The sequence below is a fragment of the Palaemon carinicauda genome, chromosome 7 (genome assembly GCF_036898095.1).
Source record: "Palaemon carinicauda isolate YSFRI2023 chromosome 7, ASM3689809v2, whole genome shotgun sequence".
NCBI classification, from domain to species: domain Eukaryota; kingdom Metazoa; phylum Arthropoda; class Malacostraca; order Decapoda; family Palaemonidae; genus Palaemon; species Palaemon carinicauda.
The window spans coordinates 142393640-142409466 of NC_090731.1; the positions used below are offsets into that span (position 1 = coordinate 142393640).

Below are 15827 nucleotides of genomic sequence, written 5' to 3' on the forward strand. Positions count from 1 at the left end.
TCAATGAGTTTTTGTGGTTTTTTTTTTATGGAAATGTAAAGCTGGAGGTATTCTTGCCTATTTTACTATTTATTTTGGTCTTTGTATCTTTCTATAAATTCCCTAAACAAATATATTTTCACATCGTCGTCTTACTGTAAAGTATAATCAGACTGTATAAACTGTTACAAGCGTTTGAAGTAGTTCAATAGTTTGCGTGTGTAACTTCAACTGTATGAAAATCCCATCCTTACAGGCAAGCCATGCTATTCCGGGAAAGCCTGGTTGGCCTTTAGTTGGTTGTTTAACTTTGTGGACGTGTCAAATCACATTTAATCCTCCCTGCGATTCTATTATCCATATTATCATTTTCGCCCCCATTAACTTCTGTACAGCATTTTATTTATTGCTATTGTTGTTGTAGTGAAAATCCAATTCCGGTTTTTAATTCGAATTCGTTGCTCTAAACTTTATTGCAGCTTCTAATCTTGTTTAACAGATGCAGCTCCAGAAGCATCGGTGAGTACCATTTTCTCATTGATATTTTCGAATGGGTATTTCATCGATTGTAGGCGAACCAATATTATTAGTCTTATGTTTTTGTACGAATATCATACTGATATTTCAATTTAACCGTGAAAAATATAGGTCTATAAAATGGACTGATGTGGCGTGGTATAATATATAAATGTACTAAAGTCTCTTTCCATTCTTTAGAATTATGAAATTTATGAAGTAGACCTCAATCAGGTATGAATGAGATTATCTTTGCTCTCATAAACTATATTCAAATGAATTTAAATAAAAATTAGAGACTGCTTAGTATCATTTCAAATGAATATCGGATTTTTCCAAAATATTCCTTTTCGCTGTTTTTCTTATTTTCATTATATAAGAAATATGTTTAGATATCAATAAGAATTATTTTTTTTTTATTTTATTTTAGGCATTCCGACTTTTTATAAGCCCTCAAGGGTTCATTAATACTATCACGTATGTCTGTCCGTCGAGCAGTTTTTCTTGATTTGTGGTGGCCAATTGAAACCTGGCTAGCGATCTGCCGGACTGGGGTTTGAGTCCCGCTCAAGCTGGACAGTTTCTTATAGTGTTTGCATTCTCGCTATCCGTGTGACCCAAGAATAGGGTGTTTTGGGGAACCTATGGGTCTAACCACTAAAGCCCTGCACACACTTGGAAACATTGTTTGGAAAAAATGTTTGGAAACGGTTTCCAAACAGTTTGGAAACTGTTTCCGAAAACTTTATTTCAAACAGATTGGAAACAGTTTGCAAATTATTTGTAAACTACTTTCAAACAATGTTTCCGGTCCACACCTCGTTGTGGCCATGCCTGTGATGAGCGTAGAGGTTGCTGCAGCAGCGTCTGCATTTTATTTGGCACTTTTGATAAAATCAAGGGAGGACAAGAAAAAGAGTAAGATATGGGTGAGGAATTTTTTTGAAAAAGGAACCTATATCAGCTATCCCCGTCAATGCATCCATCTTTTTAATTCTATTTTTGTAATCCACATTTGTTACATCCCACAATGCTGGGGATGAATGCAGCAATTCAATTAGTTCTAGAGTTTTCTCGGCAGACCACATGGTGTTATCACTGCAAGTCTCGAGTAGGTACTAATCCATTGTCGCCTCGGCCGTACACACACACACACACACACGCAGTGTTTCCCATTCTGAATGGGATACAGTAATTCGTGAAATTGTGTTTGGAAATGGTTTGCAAACAGTTTGGAAACATTTTGTAAGCAGTTTCGAAACATTGTTTGCATACAGTTTGGAAACAGTTTCCAAACTGTTTTGAAAGCGTTCCCAAGCTGTTTGTAAACCGTTTCCAAACATTGTTTCCAAGTGTGTACGGGGTTTAAGTCATCGGTAGCCATTGCAATGGCCCTCCTTGGCCCTAGATTTGGGTGGAGATGTGGCTTGGGCGCTGATCATATGTATACTATATATGGTCAGTCTCTAGTCTATGGCATTATCCTGCGAGATATGTGGTGTCACTGTCCTTTGCCTCTGGCATTCATGAGTGACCTTTAAACCTTAAATAGCGTAGACTTCAACTTATAATAACCTCCGTACTCCAGCACTCCCATCACGCTTAACACAAAACGGAGATCTAGTGTTGTCACCCAGACTAGATATTTTTTTTTTTTTTTCAAAAAGACCCTAATACTAAATCAGTCTCTCATTCGACCCATCCGACTCTCATAAATCACCCTCTTCTATTGACATTTCAGCAATCAGAATTGACCCTTCAAGATTTGGGTTATACATTGGTTCATCCGTGTATGATTTATACTCACACCAAGGACACTTTACTCTTGATTTCTTAATGAAATTGCACACATTTTCATTATTTACATTCCCGTACATATTAAATACCCAATCTTTTCGTTTAAAATTTAGAAATTTTCCAGAGCCGTGTGGCGAAGGAATATCAGATCAAAACTATTAAAGTCTACATTTATCAATAATTTCACGTGTGCTTTCATTTTTGTAGGAGGTTAATATCTTTTATTTATTTTCTCATTCTTTATAGTGACATACGTCGAAACATATATGCTAGATTCAATTTTCGCTAGGACTTTAAATCTTTTCTAGAATGAAAATGGAATTTTCCTTACTAATCAACTTTGTAATTTCCGGTAAATATATATTTTAATTTCTAACCAAATACATGAACCATATATTTTTCTTACTGACCTTAAATATTCGAGTTTTCCTACCGACCCACCCCCTTATGAAAATAAATAGGGGGGATTCCCTTGGGAAATCCAGGTTTTGGGTGGTGAAATACCAGAAATTATTTATTTACAGCAATGATAATGGTCACAAATGCCAAATAAACACAATATAACCAGTTGAAAATAATAAATGGGTTACTTAAGTGACAGGAAGTTAAAGTATCAAAATTACCAATAATTCAAATCACGTTCCTCAGATGGTTCTTGCTCCGCTGTGTCTCGCTTTGCTGACAAAAAATGAGCATAATCTCACTGCTACTCTTTTCCACTTTGTTCTGGCAAGCGGTACAGTCCTGGTGTTTGAGAGAGATTTATATTCCACACCTTTCTGGACGACAGGTGTCTGGGAGCGCGAGACCGGTCAAATATTCAACTATACTGTACAGTTAACCCTTTTCGCACTCCCAGACACCTGTCGTCCAGAAAGGAGTGACATAGAAATCTCTCTTAAACACGCGGACATCCATCAACGTATATGAGTGACTGTACATGGATGTTCTGCGCAGTCCATACAAGTTGGTCACTATAAAAGTATCATAACTGCTGATAATTCATAAGCTTGAGGGTATGCTCGGCCACACTATTCTATTTAATTTTTCTTCTTGTTTTGTTAGTTTTTTTATAGTTTATATAGGAAATATTTATTTTATTGTTACTGTTCTTGAAATATTTTATTTTTATTTTCCTTTCCTCACTGGGCTATTTTCCCTGTGGGGGCTCCTGTACTTATAGCATCCTGCTTTTGTAACTAGGGTTGTAGCTTAGCAAGTAATAATAATAATAATAATAATAATAATAATAATAATAATAATGATCACGTTCCTCTAATGATTTTTGTTCCGTGGTGGCTCGCATCATTAGCAGAAATAAACATGATCTCACTGCTCCTCTGTTCAAATAAGCTGCAGACGTCAGTCATGTGGGTCATATTTTGGGGATATTTTTTTTTTACTTGCACATGAGCAGCAATAGTTATGAAATAAAAGGAAAGCGTTTTTAATGAAAATTACCAAAAATAGATGAAATTATACCAAATTTCGAAATGGACTGTATTGCCCTCATGGAGACTGTGTGATGGTACTCATGCTTGAACTGAAGGGGAGGGTGGGACAAAATGGCTGTTGTAGAATAACAGCTGACAAAATCGAATACAAATAACGCATGCACAGTAACTCATTATTAGTCTCCCAAAAGTAAACAATGGGCATAGACAATGAAATAGTATTCACAATGTAATCGATCAATACTAAAGTTAATTGTGCCCCAGCCCCCATTAGCCATACATGAAAAAAATTATAAATACCCAATCTCTCTCTCTCTCTCTCTCTCTCTCTCTCTCTCTCTCTCTCTCTCTCTCTCTCTCTCTCTCTCTCTCGTTTGCCATCGCATGTTTCACTTCGATTGAATTTATGATATTGTTGCCCTCAACTGTTTATATATAAGCTCGTTATCTTGTAAGATAAACTTCATTTTCATTCGCCTTACGTCTGTGTGTACTTAACAGCCACCTCGCACAGACTTTTTGAGACTAATTGTAAGAGTAGCCTTCCAGATTCTGATGATATATATATATATATATATATATATATATATATATATATATATATATATATATATATATATATATATATATATATATATATATATATAGGGGTCAGCGTTTAAATTCTTAGAAAATCTATTTTTATTATATACATGCATAGTGAGATTGGACAAGGATATTGGAGAAAATATGTTTAGTTAGATTGTCTGGAAGACTTTCCTTAGAAATTTTAACTTCAACTTAGTTCAAAGAAACCTGGGCCTATGTCATACATATATAAACCTCTATTTTTCAAGTATTCATCGCAAACTCGGCTGCTTCTTTCAAACCATTAATTTTTATTCGGCTTAAACTTATAGAATTCATGACCTATTTCATAAACATTGCAATATATAAGTTTCTTTTTATTTCCATCACTTTTCTTTCTAGAAATATAAAGAAAGTTATTGATTTAGATGGTTTGTTTTCATCACCTATGGAATTATTTATCCGGTTTCCCTGTAGCCTCAATGTTTTTGTTCAGTTTTATATCGCTTTTCTATACATTTGTTCAATTCTTAATTTTCAGTAAGTCATTACACCTAAGTGTATGATCAAGGAAGTATTGGCAAGCGAAAGGCAAGGAAGTTAAATTTATTATAGTATCCTATCTGTTATCAGTTTTCTTTAATTTTAATGTATTTCGTTTTCTTTTATATTTAATGTTAGACACTAGAAATCTTTGAATTGCTGAACACTCTCTCTCTCTCTCTCTCTCTCTCTCTCTCTCTCTCTCTCTCTCTCTGTGAATGTCAATGGATATGAAGTTAATACACAAAAATGCTTTCGTGAAGGAAAAATCTAAAGGTTTGTCCAACCCGGCTATTCTCTCTTCTACTTGGTTCATTCAGAGGACGTATAAATAATCCATGTACTTTTCCAGTGGTTTACCTTGCGTTTCATCTATTTCTGACTAATAATAATGAGGCAAACCATCCGTTCATGGGTTTGCCTACCCCCACCCCACCCCACCCCCTATTTAAAAAAGAAAAGAAAATATGGGGGATCCCAGTGGGCAACTGGATTTAGGGTGGGGAAACTAGAGAAAAATTTTTGAATTTTCAGCTATTGTAATTGTCAGATAACCAGTTGGAATATATATATGCATATATATATATATATATATATATGCATAATATATACATATATGTACATATATATATATATATATATATATATATATATATATATATATATATATATATATATGCAATTGGTGTGAAATTAAGTATCTTTGCTCCCCCATGACTCACTTTGGTCGTAAATAAAAATTTGGGTGTGGCATGCCTGAAAATGCGTATTGCAGGCAGAGGTATAGAAAACCTCTCTGCAACTAGACGCAAGGCGCCTTTAGGTTACGTAGATGTGCTGCGCGCGGCAACCATGTGGGTCATTATTTTGGGGATATTTTTCACTTTCATATAAACAACAATTGCTATATAGTCAACCGAGATAGTTTTTGATTAAGATAAATTGTTGAAATGGAGGAAATTACGCTAAATTTCAAAATTTAGTAGTCATGATAGAGCTGAAGTGGAGGAGAGCGGGTTGTAAGAAAAACGGGAACGATGCGTGAATACTTGGAAGCCCTTAATTGATTAGGATAAGGGTAAATGGGGAGGGTTGGCGTCAGGAAAGGCATCCAGTAATGAAAGAATTAGCCAAAACCAATATGGCCAGTGGAGATTGGGAACATCGACCCCACATAAAAGTGGGAAAAGATGCTGACAAAGAAGAAGAAGAAGGCAGCTAATGATTACCTCATACATATAACAGAATAGCTCCCATAGTTTATTGCAAACATGGGATGCTCAGTAACTCACCATTACTCTTCCAAAAGTAAACGATGGATTTTTACAATGAAATGGTGTTCACATTTTAGTCAATCGATACGTAATGTTATGCCAAGCCCCGATTATTCATTCAGAAAAAAAGTCAAAATAGCCAGCACTCGTCCATTTATTATAGGAAATTCCAGTTTCGTTAGACAAAGTCTTGTGTGTTACTAAATCCGAGCATTATTTGTGTTGAGCTTGAGCTCGGATAAATGGTAACCATAAGGGTTCGGTCAGGAAGGGCATCCAGCAAAAAAATTTAGCAAGTCAAACATGCAAATCCTAAACCACATTGCCATGCCGGATCGGTCATGGCCAGGTTCAAGTATGACAATAAGACTGCCACTGGTAATGTTGGCTTGCAGGGTATCGGTGAAAATTGTGCCACTGTTGAACCAAGGAGAGATAGAAGGAGACAGAGGAAGTTGTCAGAAAATAGTGCAACGGGAAAAAAGGAAAAGAAATTTGGGGGTGAGATTTAGGACTTTGAATGTGAGAACTCTGACTGGTAAGGGGAGAGAGCTTGCAGATATGATGGATAGAAGGAAAATAGATGTTCTGTATGGGCAGGAGACAAAAGGGATGGGAAAAGAGGCAAGGCATATTTTAGGAGTTTTAAACTTTTCTAACATGAGTCTGATGGCGGGAGGAATGGTATTGGCATCATCATAAAGGAAGAATACACAAAAACTGTTGGATGCGAAGAGAATATCAGATAGTGATGAGTGTGAAGTTTCTTTGATGATTTCAACAGGGTATGGTTCTGCATCAGAGAGATTTAAATAAAATGGCTGGTTGCTGACCCCATGCTCGCATGCACTGGAATTTTTTAGTGTTTGCTCAAGCAGCGCGTTATTGAGACAGTTCACTGCTGTGGTATTGGTTGATACATCGACCAATGATTGCCTTACATATTGGTCAGTGTAGTCTACAACTGATTTGCCATATACAATTATTATTCAGTCCTATGGAATACCTATGATGTCTTGGGTTCCTTCACATGAGGATGAAAATTCTTGCTCAGCCTCCTTGTAATGAAACATTAATGCATAGGATTTTGGTACCAATATTCCGTAATGTCAAAAGTACACTGAAGGACTAAATCTGTGGTACCCCGCATATCCTTCTAAATCAGATAGCTAGTTTCCTTTTAGCTAGAACACTTTATAGGAAGGTAATTTTTATGTAAATTTGTAACTTCCTTTAAGAATGATGTTTTCTGACAACAAAAGTTCATAAAGGATATCTCGTTGAGACGATAAAGAAGAATCTATGTTGAGGGAAAAAATTGAATAATAAAGGAATCAGAGAAGAGAGGCTGTCTTAAATTCAAGTCATCTGCATGGTCAGTTTGGTCGAGAAGGTGTTGCATATTTTTTGTGTCGAGATAAGTGTTCGGTTTCACCTCCTTTCAATTCATTTAAGTACCTATGCTAAGGTATTGATTTTTTTTCATTAAACGTGCTCATTTACAATATCAGTAATGTGTGGTAAATTACTATCTTCAAAAATTAAATAATGATATTGTGTAAATAATACTAAGCTAACCACTCAAAATATTGTTGAAATTTGATGCGAGGCTAAAAACAAAGGAAATGGATATGTCAGTTCCTCCATGTTAAGTATTCCTATCTCTTTTTACCCTCCTTTCACTCTGCACAAGTATTATTTTTGCTGGTTTCCAAAAATTTTGCCATTACGGACCTTTTGCAAACCCATATTGTAGTAAGGTGCTTCTCATAAATCCTGCTACGAATGTGGATGGCATGAGATTTAGGTAATAAGTGTGTGGCAGGCATAACAACTTCGATTTGTTAGATCTACTGGAATCCAGACATGGATGACCATCTCCGATTATCATCTTACCATTATGGCCAAGATACAAGCTGATGGAAAGGTCTCTTTGGTTTTTGTCGATTTCAATACTCACCATATTGAGTGGTTAAATTCAGTTTTTCCTAATGATCGCCATGAGCAAATGCTTGGACCTAGCTTGCACTGACTCCCCTGGCGTTATAATAAGTAAGGTTTGTTCTCCTGTTGGGACATCTGATCATGCCTTAATTACATTAGTAGCGAGCGAAGACTGAGCAGCATGTCTGTGTTATATTCAAGAAATATTTAGATAAAATCTCAAGCAGACTGGAATGGCATTTTGGGTGATCTTTTGAACTTGCGTTGGTCATAATTATTTAAGTGTTGAGCCTGTCGTTCTTTTGAACGGAAATCTGGACAACATAAATAGTAGGCACATCCCTACTCGTGTGCTAAAGTACTGATTGAAAGACAAATCCTGGTTCAATGATGATTGTAGACTGAAAATGTATACAATTTAATCATAAAAGAAACATTCGGGTACAACCCAGAAATATAAGAGGTGAGCTACCCTTAAATTTGCACTCTTGAGTGTAGACATAACAGTTTAAAGGTTTAAAGGCCACTCATGAATGGTAGAGGCAAGGGACAGTGACATTGCTCTATCAAGCAGGACAATGCCCTATCAAGCAGGACAATGCCCTATCAAGCAGGACATTGCCCTAGAGACTGACCATATATACGCATGATCAGTGCCCAAGCCCCCCTCCACCCAAGTTAGGATCAAGGAGGGCCAGGCAATGGCAGCTGGTGACTCAACAGATAAACCTATATGCTCCCCCAAACCCCTCATCCTTAGCTCACAAGGATGGTGAGGTTCCAGCGACTAAAGGAACTAGCAAGTTTGAGCGGGACTCTTAACTCCTGCCTGGCGATCACCAGGCATGGATGTTACCAACAGGCCATCACAACCCTTACTTAAACCAGATGGCTCGGTCACTCACTGTCCAAAGAAAAAGGCAACCCCTTTGACTGATGTATTTGATAGTAAGCAGAGAAATGAAAAAACTCCACCTTCCTCCTCGTTTTCCTGAAGCTAAAGTAACTAACATAGCTTTTTGGTCTCGTGAAATTAAAGCTCTCGATGTATATTGATGCTTATGGAGGTGTAGAAACAATTAATATTTTTCCTTTTTTTTTTCATAAAAAAACGAGATTTCTTATCTCGTAAGTTATCTGCTATTTTCCATAATAAACAAGAAAAGATTCTTATAGCACTTGGAGAATTGATAATATTACTCCCTTATGTAAATGTCTATTTGATAGCTGAAGTCCAGCTGATTCCTGCCCAATTTCCATAACTCCCATATTATCTAAAGTTTTTGAACGACTTCAGGCAACACGCTTTAATAGGTTTGTTCCCTATTTTGCAATTTGGCTTTCGTGAAGCCCTTGCAGCATGTGAGGCCCATGTTACAATCTCCAATGGTATACAGAAATCCCTGGATTGTTGTCAGGAAGTTCGTATAATTGGCTTTGATTTTACTGCTGGTTTGACCATATTAATCATGATGTCCTTTCTTTCAAACATAAACAGTTGGGAATGTGTGGGTCTTAGTATCATTATTGAATTTTTAAGTAATAGATCGTATAGAGTTTTTGTTGTTTATGGGCATCATGGTGAGAGAAGCAATGTGATATCTGGTGTTACTCAGGGTAGTGTTCTTGGCCCAATACTTTTCATACTATATACACATGACTTGTGGTTTGGCCTAGAAATCAAGTTCGTTGCAGATGCTACGCTCTTTGCATAAATTCCATCTCCTGAATGTAGATCTCAGGTTGCTGAATCTCTTAAGAGATCTAGCAAAAATTACTGTGTGGTGCAAATTATGGAGCATGAAGTTGAACCCTAACAAAACTCTTAAGTATGATTGTAAGTATGTTGAGAATAGTGGCTCCTTAACATCTGGATCTCAACCTTGATTTTTCTTAACTCTGACTTTTAAAGCTTTAGGTGTGATTCTTGATAGAAAATTTACTTTTGAGGTACTTATTCAGTCTCCTCTTCAGTTGCACAGAAATTTGGCTTATTGGGAAAGTCTCTTAAAATTTGTGGTGATCAATCTATTTTGAATGTGTGTTTTAATTCTTCCATTCAGCCTTGGTTTGAGTATTGTTCTCCTATCTGGTCTTCAACTGCTGATTCCTGTTCTTATTTTGGAACTTTCATTCTATTAAATTTCTTATTTCTGATCTTGATATTGATCTCTGGCACTATTGTTCAATTATTTAGTTATCCATGTTTCATAAGATTTTTCATAACTCTGACCATCCTTTGCATTCAGATCTTCCCGCACAGTACCATCCTGTACGCATTTCTGATAGCCATACCTTCTCCATCATAAAGATCAATACTTCACAATATTCTAGGAGTTTTATTCCAGCTGTGACAAAGTTGTGGAATGATCTCCCTAATCAGGTGGTTGAATTGGTGGAACATCAGAAGTTCAAACTTGCAGCGAATGTTTTTATGTTGTACAGTGACACAAATCTCTATTTATAGTTGATGTATGCAAGATCTACTTAAATGTTGTTACTGTTCTTTTGAAATTTATTTTAATTGCTCGTTACTTCTCTCGTAGTTTATTTTTTTCTTCATTTCCTTTCCTCATTGGGCTATTTTTCTTTATTGGAACCCTTGGGCTTTTAGCATCCTGCTTTTCCAGCTAGGGTTGTAGCTTATCATGTAACAATAATAACAACAACAACAACAGTAATAATAGTAATAATAATAATAGTAATAATAATGATGATAATTAATCATCATCATCAGCATCATCATCATCGAGACAGTAGATAACCAACGTCAACCACCCCAGACTGGTTGTCATAACGAATTTTTTTTTCTCTCTTTCTACGTCCCTCGGTCACAAAAGGGCACCAAGTTGCCTTTCTTAACGGTTTTTCTTTCAATTTAAATATAATTTCCCTTTTTTTTTTATTAAGTTTTCATAGTTATCAACGAAAACAAGTCAGTTTGTAAAATATTCAAAAACGTTGAAAGAAACTAGGATATTTCAAAGGAAGGAGACGGACAGAGAGAGAGAGAGAGAGAGAGAGAGAGAGAGAGAGAGAGAGAGAGAGCGTAAAGCAGCATACACTTGTTACCTTTTTATCTTTGTACCGCTTTTGCACGGTCACTGTTTACATTACATTAAAAGGCAGCTTTTAAAGGTGCTATGTTTTTACTGTCCCTGAATTACCTCCATTTTCAAAACCCCTTGTGTCTTGATGAAAAAAAAACCCGGAATTATGTTTGGAGAATTTAATTAAAAGCATTAGATGGTCTGTTTTAAAAGAGAAAATATTTCCTGAGCTTGTCACATGCAGTGATTATAAGGGCAGTGTATTAATGAAAGAGTTATTACAGTTATTGTAAATACGTATGAGAAATAATTCCTTAAAATGATTGTTTCAGTTTTTTGATACTTGACGAAAGTTTAAAAAAAAAATCGCCGCTAAACAATTCAAAAGAAGACTGAAAAATCTTCTGTTCAAGCACGTTTCCACAAATATTTCTTTTTTCACCTTTTTTTAACGCTTGTTTCATTCTGTGGAATTATATTAATCAAATCGATAACTGTTTCTGCACGTCCTCGAAGAATCCAGACTTTTAACTTTTACTTCATATTACAGTGGGAGAGTTTTCTCTCAGTTGCACTTGACGCTGATTGGCCTAAATCCAAGAAGATGCAAGCAATTTAACGATTTTTTTACGATATTCCAACCAAGGTACCATATAGTAAGAAGTAAAAAGAGTAACTGATAAGATTTTCAAGATTCCAATGATAATAGGGATCAGATAGTAAATATAATTTCAGCATATGCTCTTCAGCTGGGTTGCCAAGAGCAGAAATAATTAATTAGACAATATTTTCAGGCTAATCATAGAAGACTACCTGAATGTCAGTGTTTGGAATAGATAGGATGGATGTGAGAAGGTACATGGAGGTCATTGATTTGGAATTAGAAATGAAGAGGGGGAGTATATACAGTATTAGAGATTGCTCAGCGTCTTGAATTGACATGTATGAATACCGGGTTTCAAAAGTTTGATAAGCTTCTGATAGCTTGAGCCAAATTGATTAAATCTTAGTTAGAGGAGTTACTTACTTTTTACTTTTACTTTTTCTGGTTTATTTCTCGCCCTCCATCAGACACTAAAGGTCTGTTTAGGCGGGCCTTGGTGTGTGAAAAAATAATTTCTTTCCAGTTAGTATTTTGCTCTGTATCGTTATCAGTTATTTCGCTAGCATTTGTATTCAGGCTTAATAGTTTTCAGGTCACTATTATAACACTTTCTAAAAAGATAAGTCTTCAGGTTTTTCTTGAAAGCTGCCACATTATTGCTATTCTTGACATCGAGTGGAAGGTCGTTAAAGAGTCTCGGTGCAGCATAGCTGAACGTTCTTCCTCCTATTGCATGATTCATACTAATTTCGAATAGTCTATGTGGGTCATCAGCATGTCTAACTCTTACAGCGGCGCTGGTAGCTTCAGGGTAGGGGACCAAGCAATCACGAAGATATTTAGGCTTATCACTTGTAAGTGCTTTGTGAGTCAACAAGCAAATTTTAAATTCAATCCTAGCCTTAACAGGTAACCAATGTAGATCGATCAATGCAGGAGTTATTCTCTCCCTTGGTTTAATGCCTTTTATCAGTCTAGCCGCCCGGTTTTGCACATTTTGAAGCTTTCTTCGTAGTGTATTGGACAATTTGTAGTACAGAGAATTGCAATAATCAAGCCTTGATATTACATGACTCATCACTAAAATTTTGGTACTGCCCTCTGTTAAATATTTTCTAATAAACGCTATGTTTCTCAGGTGATAGTTACACACTTTCACTGTGTTCACAATTTGGTCCCTCATTGACAAATTACAATCTATCAGTACACCCAAATTTTTCACAACAGGCACAATCCCAACATCAGCATCACCAATTTTTATACTTTGAATTAACTGGTAATTCTTCAAAGCCACCTTTGTGCCAAAAAACATACATTCTGTTTTATCATCATTTAATTTGAGCTTTTTCCTCTGCATCCATGTTTTTATTTCAGTCATTATCTCATCAATTTTCTTCTCTGTATCTTGTGTTGTTGAAATTGAGAGGTAAAACTGAGTATCATCTGCATATAGTTTAAAGCCCACTTTTTGTTTTTTCAAGATGTGTGATAGCTCGATAGTATATATGTTAAACAAGATAAGGCCCAGAACACTACCCTGTGGTACACCCTTCATAAGAATTCTCTCATTGGATCGGTTTCCAGAAACTTCTACAATAGTCTTCCTGTTCACCAAGTAACTTCGCAAAAATTTCAGTGCTTCCTCAGTCACTCCAATAGACTTTAAGTCGTCAAGTAAGTACTCGTGCACAACACGTGTCAAAAGCAGCACTAAGATCTAACATAATCAAAATTCCACACTTTCCCTCATCAAGAAGACCTATCATATCATTCATTATTGAGCATAAGGTAGTTTCTGTAGAATGATTAGCTCTGTAGGCCGATTGATTTTCAGGGAATACCTCTAACTCATCAATATGCGCCCATAATTGCTCACTTATGACTTTTTCAATAAGCTTTGACATAGGATAAATTTGAAATGGGCCTATATGAATTTAGCTCGTTCACATCACCCTTTCCTTTGTAAATTGGTTTGATCAACGCAGTTTTTTCACAGCTAGGAAATCAGGATTGTGATATACTTAGGTTAATTATGTTCAGGTAAATATTATATACAACTTGCTTGTTTGGAGCTTCACTTATTGAACTGTTTAGGAAAGGGTCGTTTCCACAATATGTATTCTTCATCTCTCTCATAACCTTTAATAAGTCGCACATATTTATTTCCTTAAATTTTACTAACTTCTTTCCTTCCTTCACTGGCATAGCTGACTGTCCTTCCAAGTGATTTTGGGGGAAACCTCTATAGATTTTATCAATTTTTTCATTGAAGAATAAAGCAAATCTCTCTGCACAAACATTGTCAGGCAAGATATATTTTTTCTTTAATCCCATCAAATCATCAAGGTTTTTGTGAAAGTCCTTCATGTTATTGGTTTTCTTACATTCGCCGTTGTAGAATTTTCTTTTTGTTTTCTAACATGATTTTATAGTCATTTCTGGCCTTATTATATAGATTTCTGTCTTGTGAGGATTTGGCTCTTTTCCATCTACCTTCCATCTTACGTATGTGTCTTTTTGCCTTTAATAGCTCAATATTATACCATCTAACATTTTCGCGTACAACTATTTGTTTGTTCTTTATATGGGACACATGGTATCGTACATTTTTCCAAAATTGTCGTTGACGAAAGTTGACGAAAGTTGACGAAAACAATGGGATTATCGGGGAAGCATGTGTTAAACAACATTGACTTTTAGTGATGGATTTTAAAATGTGAGTAGAAACCCCATACAGAAAGAGTAGATCTAGAATTAAGGTTTGGGACCTTAAAAGAGAAAAGGGTGAGCAATTTATAAAGATTTAGAGAGAGAGAGAGAGAGAGAGAGAGAGAGAGAGAGAGAGAGAATGTTGAACTTAGACATTGGATAAGGTAACATAGTGGAAGATATAAATAGAAATATATGTAGGGGAAGCAGGTAGTATTAGGAAAAATCGCCGGATATGGTGTGCCGAAAGAAGAAAAGTGGTGTTGGGATAGAGGTGTGCAAAAATCAGTTTAAAAGAAATAGAAGGCATTTTAGGATGGGAAAGTATTCCATACACTTCGTTTGGAGGAACGGGACAGAGAAAAGGAGAGAGATTCGAGGAGGAAAGTACTGTAGGTACTGTATAGCTATAGGAAGAGAAATTGAATGAAAGCCTAAGAATAAGGAGAGGAGAAAAGGATATGAATAAGATTTTAAACTTGAAGAAAAGGCAGAAAAAGGATTTTGGCAACTGGGAGTCATGGATAGAGGTGGAAGTATATTGCATAGGCATGAAGACAGTAAGAAGAGATTGAGAGAGTATTTTGATTAACCATTGAATAATAAAAATTAGAGAGGAGCTGGAAGAAGCTCAGAGGGTGGAGGGGCCAGTGTTGGAGATACAGAATACAGAAGTGAATCGGGCATTGAGTAAATTAAGGTAAAGCACCAGGTCCATCAGTTTCAAATTAAAATGGCCAAGTTACTGGCTACAGAGGAGGAAGGATGTACCCTGAGTTTTTAAGAGCGATACGGGAATAGGAAGTAATGCCCAAGGACTGGAAGTGAGTCTGTTATCTCTATTTAAGTAAAAAGGTGAGGTCATGGAATGTGGTAACTAGAGGGAATTAAACTAACAGGGCATGGTTGGAAAGTTTTTGCCAGGGTACTGAATGGGAGATTGGGAGAGATTATAAAGATTAGAAAACAGCAGTATGGATTCATAAGGGAGTGAGGAACTATGGATGCCAGGAAACCAGGAGCTCTTCTGTGCTTTTGCAGATCTAAAGAAGGTTTATAATAGAATCCCAAGAGAGATTGTTTTGGTGCTCAAGGAATAGAAAGTCCCAGAGAGGTTAGTTAATGTTTTGAAATAATGTACAAGAGAACAAGGACAAAAGTATTATTATTATTATTATTATTATTATTATTATTATTATTATTATTATTATTATTAGCTAAGCTACAACCCTAGTTGGAAAAGCAGGATGCTATAAGCCCAAGGGTTCCAACAGAGAAAAATAGACCAGTGAGGAAAGGAAATAAGGAAATATTTAAACTCTATAAGAGACGTAATAAACAATTGAAATGAAACTTTTTGAGAACAGTAACAACATTGAAAACATTTTTC

The 15827-nt window shown here is 36.0% G+C and overlaps 1 protein-coding gene across 1 annotated transcript in view; it reads left to right on the forward strand.

Moving 5' to 3' along the window:
* Nucleotides 1-275: 275 nt before the first annotated feature.
* The window catches only part of LOC137644044 (uncharacterized), a 285405-nt gene continuing 269853 nt past the window's right edge, over nt 276-15827 (forward strand). Inside the window, exon 1 of the mRNA XM_068376944.1 lies at nt 276-498. The gene's annotated coding sequence lies outside the window, so the exon portion shown is untranslated. The remainder of the gene's footprint in view (nt 499-15827) is intronic.